The 12,044-nt window shown below is 31.8% G+C and overlaps 1 long non-coding RNA gene across 1 annotated transcript; it reads right to left on the minus strand.

The window, feature by feature from the left end:
* Positions 1–2,309: 2,309 nt before the first annotated feature.
* LOC127710588 (uncharacterized) lies at positions 2,310–11,259 on the minus strand. The gene is made up of 4 exons (XR_007986236.1): positions 11,147–11,259; positions 9,080–9,162; positions 5,273–5,366; positions 2,310–2,412 (listed from the first exon to the last, which is right to left on the minus strand). It is a non-coding gene; the product is annotated as an uncharacterized LOC127710588 (long non-coding RNA).
* Positions 11,260–12,044: the final 785 nt, after the last annotated feature.

Consider the following 12,044-nt stretch of genomic DNA (forward strand, 5'->3'; position numbering starts at 1 on the left):
ACGCACAAATATAGAGCCACGTCTAGAGTCATATGACTTAAAGGAAAATAATAGTGCAAAGACAAATAAAGGGAAGACTGGAAAGGATATGCAATGCTGCACATCGACAGCACCGCTATTCTGTCACTCTAGATTATCATGTTTTATTTACGAAGTGGACACTAAATACTCGTCTATTAGGTCTTAGTTCTTTTCGTCGAACATTTTTGTTGTTTAACCCCGCCACATTCTGTATGTATGTAACTGTCCCATGTCAGGATCCTGTAATTCAGTGCTTGTCGTTTGTTGCTGTGTTACATATTTGTTTTTTCGTTCATTATTTTGTACGTAAATTAGGTCTTTAGTTTTCTCGTTTGAATTGTTTTACATTTGTCATTTGGGTCCTTTTATAGCTGACTATGCGGTATGGGCTTTGCTCATTGTTGAAGGTCGTAAGGTGACCTAAAGTTGTTAATTTCTGTGTCATTTAGTCTCTTGTGGAGTGTTGTCTCGTTGGCAATCTTACCACATCTTCTTTTTTTATATTTTAGAAAACAAGAACAAAGAAAAGGGACATATAAAATGATTGCTTATTGTTTACACTAAAGCGAAAAGGGCATAGTACAATTAAACAAAACTACAAAAGGAAAAAAAAAAACAGGCACTCAAAAACGTTTATTTGCTTTGATAGTTATTTCAATTTAGTCTTATATATTAGAGATGTCAACGAGTACTCCAGTACTCGAGTATCGCTCGGTAGTACCGAGTATCGAGTACCAAAATGATAATCTACTTATCGGTTTCCTGTTAGAATGATGTTGCTTTCTTAAGTTTAAACAAAACATATTTTATTGAGAGCTCCTCCCGGGAAATTATATATTAATCAAAGTTAATAAAAATTAAAATACTATTCTAATGTTTGCGTTTAACTGTCATTCAAAATTCATTCAAACATAGGTACATGTATGATATATGAACAAGAGTATTTTTCAAAGGCTTACACTTTTAGCTAATCTTAGTCACTCCCCCACCTCTGTACCGTCAGAGCATGCATTTTCATCAGCAGGACTGTTAGTTACCTAACAAATCTGAGAAATCGCTACATCCCAGAAAAAGTTGACAAGATAATACTTTTAAATAAGAACAAATTCGTTGCACCCTGTGTCGACCCTCAGAAAATGATAAATGGCATCAGTAAGTTCTAATCACCACCCCTTTGTCGATCATTAAATGTGTTTTTTTAAGGTTCACAAATACCGTTGCTTGAGTAATAATTTTTCTATACATATTAATTAATTACTTGATTAGATTATTACCATTTTTCATAATTAATGCATGTAGTAAATGGGCTATTAATTATGGTATAAAATTCCTTGGACTATTATCTGGGCCTAGGTAATAATGTTGAGGGTTTTACGATCATAAGACAACGACCCACAATACATATATGATATAATTTTGTGTTTCCATTTTGTAAATGTTTTACCGAGCGAGTACTCGAGTATCGCTCGGTAAATCTAACGAGTAATCGATAAGTAAATCTTCACCGAGTTGACATCCCTATTATATATTTTTTAGTTGATGTATAAACTCATCGTAGATACCAGGATTACAATTTTGTACGCAAGACGCGCAGGTCATCTATAACAGACTTATTAGTAATGCTCGAATCAAAAAAGTTAAAGAGGCCAAATAAAGTACAAAGTTGATATTTGTTCTGCATCTTTTAATAAAAATTTCTAAATTCCACACAGTTCCATTTGATTAATGCATCATTTATTTTTTGGGAGTAATTCAAATTTAAGAATTAACGCTGTTATTAAAATAATATCATATATTAGAAATGCAAGACGTTTTGAGGTTAAAAAACATAGAATAGAATTTTTATGCACACGATTGTAGAGCACAATTAAAACCCAAATATGCACAATACCCAATACATTTTATCATGTTGTCAATAAAACGTAAACCTACACAATTTAAGATAGTAATAATGAATGGAAGTTCAATTTTACAGATAAAAGCGAAAACACACAACATATAAACAGCTAAAAAAAGGACATTTTTTTATTCACATTTGATTATAAAATCAGATGATTGGGGTATCCCATTATATTCCGGCAAAGAACATATAAACTTAAACTGGCGACATAGCCTTGACGAATGCAGCGTTGCAATTCGATTTTCGATGTTTGTTTCAGAAAGTAACTATTCTATTTAATTTCTTTATTTCGCATTTGTAATAAGACATCGATGCAATACACATATATATATACTAACGTAAGTTATAAGTATTATTTTACGAATAACAAGTAGCAAAAGTCCTCTTTGTCATTTCTATTTCTGTAGCGAGTGGAATGTTATGCCATTTATCAATCCAAAAACAACTATCTGTCTCTATATAAGTTGTTCCATATCTCGTCTTTAAATTTCCTGAAATAAAAATAAATAATGCCATTAGAGATATACGTTTGTTTGTTTTCCCATTCATCGGTAATAATTGAGAGGATGGCGCATAGGCTGTTTAAATGTCGCTTTTCCAACCCGTTAGACCTAATTTTCTTATTCTAGGTAAACAGGTTCTAAACAGTACCCATTTTCCATTGGATAAACCTTCAAATATACTGTTTCTATTTTGATTGTTCTATATCATATTTTCACAATGTTTGCCTGGTGGAAAGTTGGCTCATTGGCAGTCGTCCTATATCTTATTATTTTTACAGTGTAGGGTAAACGGTTGTTTATTGTGTTCATATACAACAGTTGCTTGATTGATTCTTGAACCTTACCGTCAGCATTCAGTGTTGGTATGTATGATTTTCTCATGAGTATATTTGTATATAACTACCACTGGTAGCATACATTTGCTTGTGGATTGTCAATATCATCAGTTCCATCCAAATAAAAGTCCATGCTTCGGTGTTAGCGTTTTTATGATACATATTTACATATTGTCTTTGATAAATCAAGTAATTGCACTTACATTGAGACTGATATTCCTTAATACAAAGTTATATTTCGAATAAAAGGAGATGTGGAGTATACGTCAATGAAACAACAACTCAGGGACGAAATAACCAAAAGCCATCTAGATGATAGTATTAATATTCAATGTAAAAAAGAAGATGTGGTATGATTGCCAATGAGACAACTCTTCACAAGAGACCAAATGACACAGAAATTAACAACTATAGGTTACCGTACGGCCTTCAATAATGAACATACCCAATACCGCATAGTCAGCTATTAAAGGCCCCGAAATGACACATGTTAAACAATTCAATTTGTCATGGTTGTTACTGTTCTGTTTACAACCTTTTATGTTTTTGTTGTTGAGAGGCTACCTGGTGATTGTTCTTGTCAGACAAATATTTGCTGCCACTAACAAGAATAGATATGTGTATTTTAACCACTGGGTCGGTATCACCTTGGGTTAAGTATTTATGCAAAATTTACGTTCTGACATTTTGATTTGATTCTAACTTTAATACACGAATTCAACCTTAGAATGTTTTATTCGTTGAAAACTTGCGTTTAGTCTGCTTGAGTTCTTTGAATCTTCAAAAATAAATTGTTTTAAATTATTTTTACGTTGTTTATTTTGCAGTTTATCTTTTGTTGAGTAGTGTACGAACTCTGATAACTTATTTTAGATTTTTCCCCTAAAATAGTAAGGGGTCTTTCGCCACCCGGATCAGAATATAGCAGAAACCAATCGGTCTAGATTATTTTCAAGCAAGAATACAGTTCATTTGTGTTTTCATCTAAATGTGGAAAATTATTTGATTTGATCTATAATAAATATGTAGTAAAGAAATATCTCCGATAATTTAATTTGACAAAGGAATGTACAGTATTTTTCTGGTATTTTACATAATTACAAAAAGAAATTTTTACTATAATGCCTTAACGCATTTCATTATATTTTACTTATATAATTAATTAGTTATCCATTAGGCCTAGCGTAAAACCAAATATTAAAGAAGTAAATGATAGGTTAGAAAGTGAATGGCAACTGATCAGTAGTTCGAGTTATTATTTTATTCTGAATAATACATTTTGAACATGAAAGGAATTTATCTTGGTCAATGGTTTGTGATTTGTATTTGAGTAAATTATATTGCTATTGGCCATTGAATGACTGCTGTGGTCATAAATTGTACCTATCTCTGTATAAGTTGTTTTTATGAAATACATATTATCACATAAAACGTAGTGAGCAACTTATTTTAATTATCAATTAACGAACAATGCTGGTAAAAATAACAATTAGAAAAAGATTTAGCTGCCAAGTATAATATTTGAATTTTGATAATTCATTTTTGAAGATGTATATATCTTACTATAACTAAAGCCCTTTCCAGAATCCTAACTTAGGAATCATGAATTTTACTTGAACATTATAATCTGAAGAAGGTTATTTCCCTTTTCGGGAATTAAAACTGGTATTAAAAATGAAGCTCAATGTTGAGCCAACGATTAGCGGTTTTTAATCCCTGTTGATGTAAAGATAATATTTGATTGATATTAATATAAAAAAAACATATAAATGGGCTTTTTTTCTCCAACCTCTTGTACTCAAACTCGATTATAAAGCTTGAAATATTTATAAATTAATGTAACACATTGATTTCTATTTAACTTCTCACCGTTGCTCTGTACTGCAGCGCGCCAGAATTTATACCAGTATACTTCTCAACAAGGGAAATAATTTTTATTCAATTGCAATTTTAAAGTAAGATTCAGACTTTCGGAGGTGAGTCTCTAGAAAGTCTTATCGTGATTGATGAACAAGGGCATTAGTTTTACCCTCTTCACTAGTCAAAGGTTATGGTCCGGTCTCTTCCTTTTAACCCCTGGTAGATTAGATAAGAGGTATTGATTTCTATAGTAAACATTTGTAACTGGCTGCATCCATTTATACATCGTGTAAATATAACAATGTAAATAATCAATTGCCACATGCAGATTGTGCCACGAGTCTTTACCCACGAACACAATATGATATTATATTGACACTTGTAAAGGTCTCATTCAACCAATTGAAATTTAAAGCCATTTCTACATCTTCGACCATAATATAGTACAAGTATTGTCAATGGTTAAGAATGATGTTGTACGAGTAGGCGTTATTCTGTCTGTCGCTACCTGACACAACGCTGTACACACAAATTTGTCTTGATCCGCAAAGCATAAAGAGGAGGGAGTCGGATTGTAACATTTGGCTAGCAAAAATGCAGTTATACAAATTCATGATAAAACAACATCTTTAAAAAGGAATTATGATTCTCACCTGAAATCAAATATTCAACTCCTACTTGTAAATCCACTCCGCAATTCGATGGACTATTCTTAGCACGAACTTTAATTTCTTCCTCCACGTTAAACTATATGGTTTCAAAAATATCAGAAAAGACAATAATAGAATATAAAAGGTATGAATTATCATTTAAAATTTAAAATCGACTTACTACCAAGGGATTTTATTTTTTTTATAAATTAATGAAAAATTAGTTTCCTTTCTTTTATTTTATCTGTTGTCTATTTGTATGCGTGTAATTTACTTGCATTTGTGCTCAAGTCTGTCAATTATAGATAATGCATATTTTAAGGGTTTTTCTTGTCGTAGACCACACCGAGGGGTGCCAGGATTGATCAAATGAAAGACCGACCATAGGGAGGTGTTTCTTTGGGCAATCCGGACACCCCGAGGTGTGTTCTACGACAAGAAAAACTTTAAAATATGCATTATCTGACTTATATACCTTCACAAAAAAATGGGTTTTTTTCATAAAGATTTGCAAAATTTAGCATCCTATTGTACCGACCACACTAAAGTGGGATATTCCTTTCTAATGCGTTCAGGTTTTAATACGCCCTACGGCTCATTTAGAATGTGAAATAAAACTCTCTAATTAATCTAGATATAAACCTTAGAAATTATTATCCATACACAATAAAAATATTACTGTAACTGCATGAAGTAAGACACAAATGAATTGTTACCATCTGATAACGGTGTATGAAAAATACAAGACACTTTGTAAGTAATTTATTGTACCGACTTAGTTTATGGAAAGTGGGAGGTGCTATGTTTTTTTTTTGTCTATTTGTAATGACATTTTATCGCGGAAAAGTGATTATTTTTTCAATAATTTTAATTGAATCGAATGAAATATTCAGAATGATTTTCTTTTGAATAGCAATACGTTTTTTTAACAGATAATCAGGATATTATTAGTTACATAGTGTGTTAGTGACTAATATGATATTTACTGACCCCGTATATATCATATTAGGTCAGTAGCACACTAAGTAACGAATTTATCTTACCGACTATCTTTATTTGTTGAATCTAGACTAGAGTTGTCTCATTTGCAGTCATACCACATCTTCTTATTTTTATATAAAAGTGTTCAAGTGTTCAATTTTAAGAACCTACTTCCATTGGTCTGCACAAAAAAACAAAAAAAAACTAATGTCAACAATAACAATTTTATATCAACAACCTTGATATAACAATATTAAACAGAACTTTCAATACATTTATATAATCAAATAGTCCCAAAATCGTAACTCCATTACTAACCGTATATTGAAATAAGCCCCGCCTCCCTACTAACCTAATATGGAATATACACGGTCTCCACGCGGACGTTTTTAACCAATCATATTCCAAGAAATGTATAGGAGGTAAGATAAAATTATATACCCTCCCCCCACCCGACCTCATTGTGAGGTACGTGAATGTTATTCAATAGAATATAAGTATGTTTAATTAGTTAATCATTTGATAGAGTAAAAGGTATATATAAATGTAAACAAGTTAAGAACTGTCACGAAGGGGGCACGAAATCGTGATACATGTACATGTTACACGAAAACGAATATCAATACATGTAGATCACAGTATGATATCCTATTCAGTGTGTATCTTCCTGAACATGCATGAAATATTTGCCACTGGACGTTAAGTAACCATCAATCAATCAACTTTTTCAGTGTGAATCAATAAGATTTTCAAAATCTTACACATAAATATGTTAAATCTGGCTTTATTTTAAAGTGTTATGAAAGTTTTACATTAAAATTCATCTCACATATATGATAATGTTTCTGTATTGTAGCGATAAATTAACAAAACTTCACATTATTTGTTTCTAAAATTAAGATTCGGGCACTGACGATTTTTTTACACCTATCATAGATTGAACTTTAAAAAATAAATTCCCAAATCGGAAACAGAAACTATCAGACGAATATAATTTTTATCAAGGACAATAATGACCTCACACAGCTCATTATTTTATGCCTTGGAGCATATTTCATTGAAACATGGTATGGTCCGGGTTGATTCTTCGAAAGAATGACCTATCGTTCAAAAAGAAAACTCCATATAGGTATATAACTTTGAGTAACATTTCTAGTTTGATTTCTACGTGTAACATTCTTATTTTCCTGCTGTGTTGTTTTTACTTTTAAATCGTTCCTTTTTATAACATGCATTACTTCATGTACGCGTCGTACTAATCATATAAGTGAGCACTGTTATACACGTTGCTACATAATTATATTAGTAAACGATGAGTATAAGGAGTAAAGATTTAATAAGGAGGATACATTATTTGTCCCTGGTATTGCAAACATAATTTTTGTCATAAATCCCTGTAATATTATGTTAATTTTATTTATAAATGAATAGGCAAATTTTATGAAAGATTATAACAATAATACCGAACTCCAAGGTAAATTAAAAATGGGAAATTCATTCAAACTGACAAAATGAAACGTTATCATCCAACGGAACGAGTGACAAAAACAGTAATATTCCTGACTTGGAACAGGCATTTTCCGAAAAAAAAAATTGTGAGTTAATCCTGGTTTTACAGCTAGCTTAGCGTCTAGTGTATGACATTTGTTTATAGTTCCGTTGAATTTGCCTTGAAATATAGATATCTTTGTTTATTATTTGTACTCTCCAAATATGAAAAAAATATACCCTCATTACTACTTTTCGAGATATGTTTGTTTCAATGTAGTTTGTTTAAAGTAAAACGAAACAAAATGCTATAAGTATATAGACTTTAAAGTAAGTCACCATGTTGATTGTTTTATACGATTAACATTATCGCGATATTATGCTATTTCCAATAATAAACAGTCGACATGTTTATCCCACTACAAGAGCATGCAGATGCAGAAAAATAATAATACCGTTAAATGTTTCTTATATTTATGTCAACAGACAATTTTTCATTAAATCTAAAGAAGGCGCTTCGGACGTACGAAATTTATCTTATTTTAAAAAAGTACAAAATCAATGGCAAGGAATAAAAATGGGGTACATGTGCTAGTTTTTAACATAAACGTAGAAACGTTTTTTTCTAAATGTAGAAAATATAGTCTGTTCCTCTTTTATAAAAGCTTCGTAGTATAATATTAACGCTACATCGTCGAGGATACGTTCTCTTCGTACATCACAGGTATTAACGGATCACTGTCATTTATTGAAATGTTTGATTCGTTTCCCTCAGTTTTAGTTTGTAACCCGGATTTGTTTTTATCTCTATCGATTTATGAGTTTCGAACAGCGGTATACTACTGTTGCCTTTATTTGATGACATTAACCCGTCTTCATTAGTCTTCAGCGTTATACCCTTAAGAATATTATGTTCCCGTAAACATCATACTTTTTTTTAATTTGCTTAGACATTCACATATGAAATGTGAATTTTGGTGGCCTTTTTAGAATATTGGCAACTCCTCAGTGATATAGATTGAATTTGGATACGTTATCTACCCTTGCTATCTTATCGTATACCAAAATCTAAAATGATATTTTACACGTATTGTCTTGCAACACCTTTGTACGAGCAATAGCCTTGCTAATAAGATTGTTTTACTACTTGAACAGCCTATATAAGACACTATTGTTTTAGTAAAGCTGTTACATATCTCTTATTGATAATTAGAAAAGCTCAACGTGCGACTTGTATTTGCTGTACTTATAGTTTTCCGTAATTGTAAGAGTTTTTTGGTCCATGAAGAAAAGATTTAATACAAAAGTAAACAGTAAACAAATTGTAACATTATATTTTACCTTAAAATTATAATTCAGTGTCCATGCGTATTCAAATTGATCTCTTCCCACTTTCTTCTTGCTTGTAATTAAACCGCGTGATACTTAAATATAAATGTAATGTCTGTGAAATAATCTAGAAAGGGTATAGTTTGTCGTGTACATAAAACAACAACAGCTTAGAAATATAGGTTTCTATATGCTAAATAAACCCCTAATATTTTTATCCTTTTTGTTGTGACGTTCATAACATAGAAAATGTAAATTAGAAGTACAGACATTATCATTTTCAGTCACATAAGTAATACGTACCAACGTTGAGTGGTAGCAAATTAACGACAACAAATTTCATCACAAAAACCTTATTAACGTCAGGAAAGGGTGTAAATATAAAAACAAATAGATAACTAACATTCGTATTTTGTGATTTTCCAATTCTGAATTAATTGTACATGTATAATCAAACCTGCTATAAAAGAGAAACGAAAGATACCAAAGGGACATTCAAACTCATAAGTTGAAAAAAACTGACAACGCCACGGCTAAAAAAGAAAAACACAAACCGGTCGACAAACAAAAGTACACACAACATAGAAAAATAAAGTCTGAGAAACACGAACCCAACCAAAAACTGGGAGTGATTTCAGGTGCTCCGGAATTGTAGGGGCATCGGTGGCCGAGTGGTCTAAGTAGTACAACTACTGTATCACTAGCCTGTAAACACTGATGTTGTGAGTTCGAATCCCGCACGTGGTAGGTGTACCCGACTCCAATTTTAATTGACTAGGATTGTCAGTTTTGCTACCGAAGGTCGGTGGTTCTCTCATCGGGCACTCCGGCTCCCTCCACCAATAAAAACAAACCACCGCGAAAAATAGCACAATAGTGTTGAATGTGGCGTTAAACACCAATCAATCATTCAATCCGGAAGAGTAACCAGATCCTGCTTAACCCGTTGTGTTGTACAACCTCGGTGATAAGTCAAATTCGGTAGGTCAAGTTCGGGGAAAAAGGAACGAGATTGTAGTTAACACAATTGGAATATATCCGATCGTCATATCGTCATCTGTGAAACAGATATTTCATAAATTAAACGGTCAACCATCTAAATAATCTGGATAATGTCAGTTTCAGAGAATGTTTTGTTTGTATCAGAGTGATTTTTTACAAAGTACGATAAACCCCTCTTAAGACAAGATACTTGTATCTACGTTGGACATTCTATTTTATGAAACAGAATATTTCAATTTGTCTTTCAGTTTGGAATGGGGAATACTTGTTTAAAGTGTAGAAAATTCAAATGTTTTTATTGTAAGATGAAAGAGTTTTAGATTATATGTGCCACACTAGTTTCACAATAGTTTTGAAGCCTAACGTTTATAAAGGTCACCTTTTTAAAGCGAAAAACCTGTCTTCGCAGTTCACCTTCTCCTGTTCCGCTATAGTAAAACATTTACATTTTAAACCTTTCTCAAAGGTCACCTCTCTTATGAGGTTTGTTTTTCTGTGGTCCACAAGACGACCAAGACATACTAGTTTGAATGTACACATATTTTGCTAGGCACCAGATCGATACGCTAAAATAGAGTTTTAACGAGCTACCTCATATAGTCAAAAAGAATATGCAGACACGCCACTATTTCCGGCTTCACTCTTAGTCATTCGCTTACTCCAAAATGCTGCGTACTCGACAAACAAGCAGAACATAACTAAAATTTTAAGTCTTTTACCAAACATCCTGCAATTGCATTCGCGGAAATTAGATTAGCCTGAATACAAAGAAAATCAATAAAATATGATAAATAAAAAATAAAAAAATACAACCTAAAAGTTTTCGAAGTACTGATATATAGGGTTAATATAAGACAACCTTTATATAAAATGGAAAAAAAAAACGTATTATAAGTTCCCGTTTTACTTTTTTATCCTTCAATTTGTATTACTGTACATGTCAAAGTTATTGAATAAAAATTAATATTCAAATCATACTGTTCTTTTACAATTATGAATAGCCACATTTTTAATTGGAGGAGGAATTTAAAATTTTGAATTATTTTTCATAACTCACTTATGTATGATTTTGTTTACCTATAGTAGATCTACAGTACTTCTGTTTATTTGTCCCATGAGCACATCTGCAACCATAAGCCTCAGAAAAGAAATTGACCAGCACAAGACAACATATAGTCACTATTGTTGGCTTCATGGTTATTCTGAAAGAAAACTGTTGTATGTTGTGATACTAAGACTGTAGTTTTTAATTACAACTGGCTGATAAATAGCGTTTTGTAGAAAACGAAAACCACTCTTAATGGGGCATTAGCAGTCAAATTCATGCTCACCGATTTAACTCAAATTCTTATATTTCATTTATAACATACTAAAACGAATATCTAATTTATAAAAAGTCTAAAATAAACAATTTACAATGCACGGGCTCGATAAAACGTATCAAAATTTCGTGCGTATTTAATCTAGACGCCATCTAATTAAATATCGAGGTGACCTCCAAAGACTGCCGATGGTCATTTAACCCGACATAAACATTAATATTGATATAAATAGATAGCGAACGCGTGCAATTGGATTTTTCTAGGTCCTTTTGATTCCATATCATAGGGTAAAAATAAATGTTAATCATCGTTTTACCTGTATAAGAATGAGTTTTTGTGGATCGAATCAGTCAATCAAATGGTTTACCCTTGTTTCACTTTCAATTTTGACATTCTTTTCTGTTTGATAACTGAACACGCCTAATTCATGAGTAAAACATCTCTAGGTAAGGGGTTAAATTGAAGGTCACATGAATACAGATTCAATGAGGTCGAATTATAAACTTTCAAGTGAATAATTCATCAGCGATGTTTCTTAGCTTATTTTGTCAAAATTGAACCAAACTGGCTGCTAAATTTAGAGCGAATTATTATTTCACTGTTCCTCTTTCATTAATGATTGGACCAAAAAAAAAAATTCATATTTTAATTAT

Source organism: Mytilus californianus, unplaced genomic scaffold (assembly GCF_021869535.1).
Source record: "Mytilus californianus isolate M0D057914Y unplaced genomic scaffold, xbMytCali1.0.p SCAF_8, whole genome shotgun sequence".
NCBI lineage: Eukaryota > Metazoa > Mollusca > Bivalvia > Mytilida > Mytilidae > Mytilus > Mytilus californianus.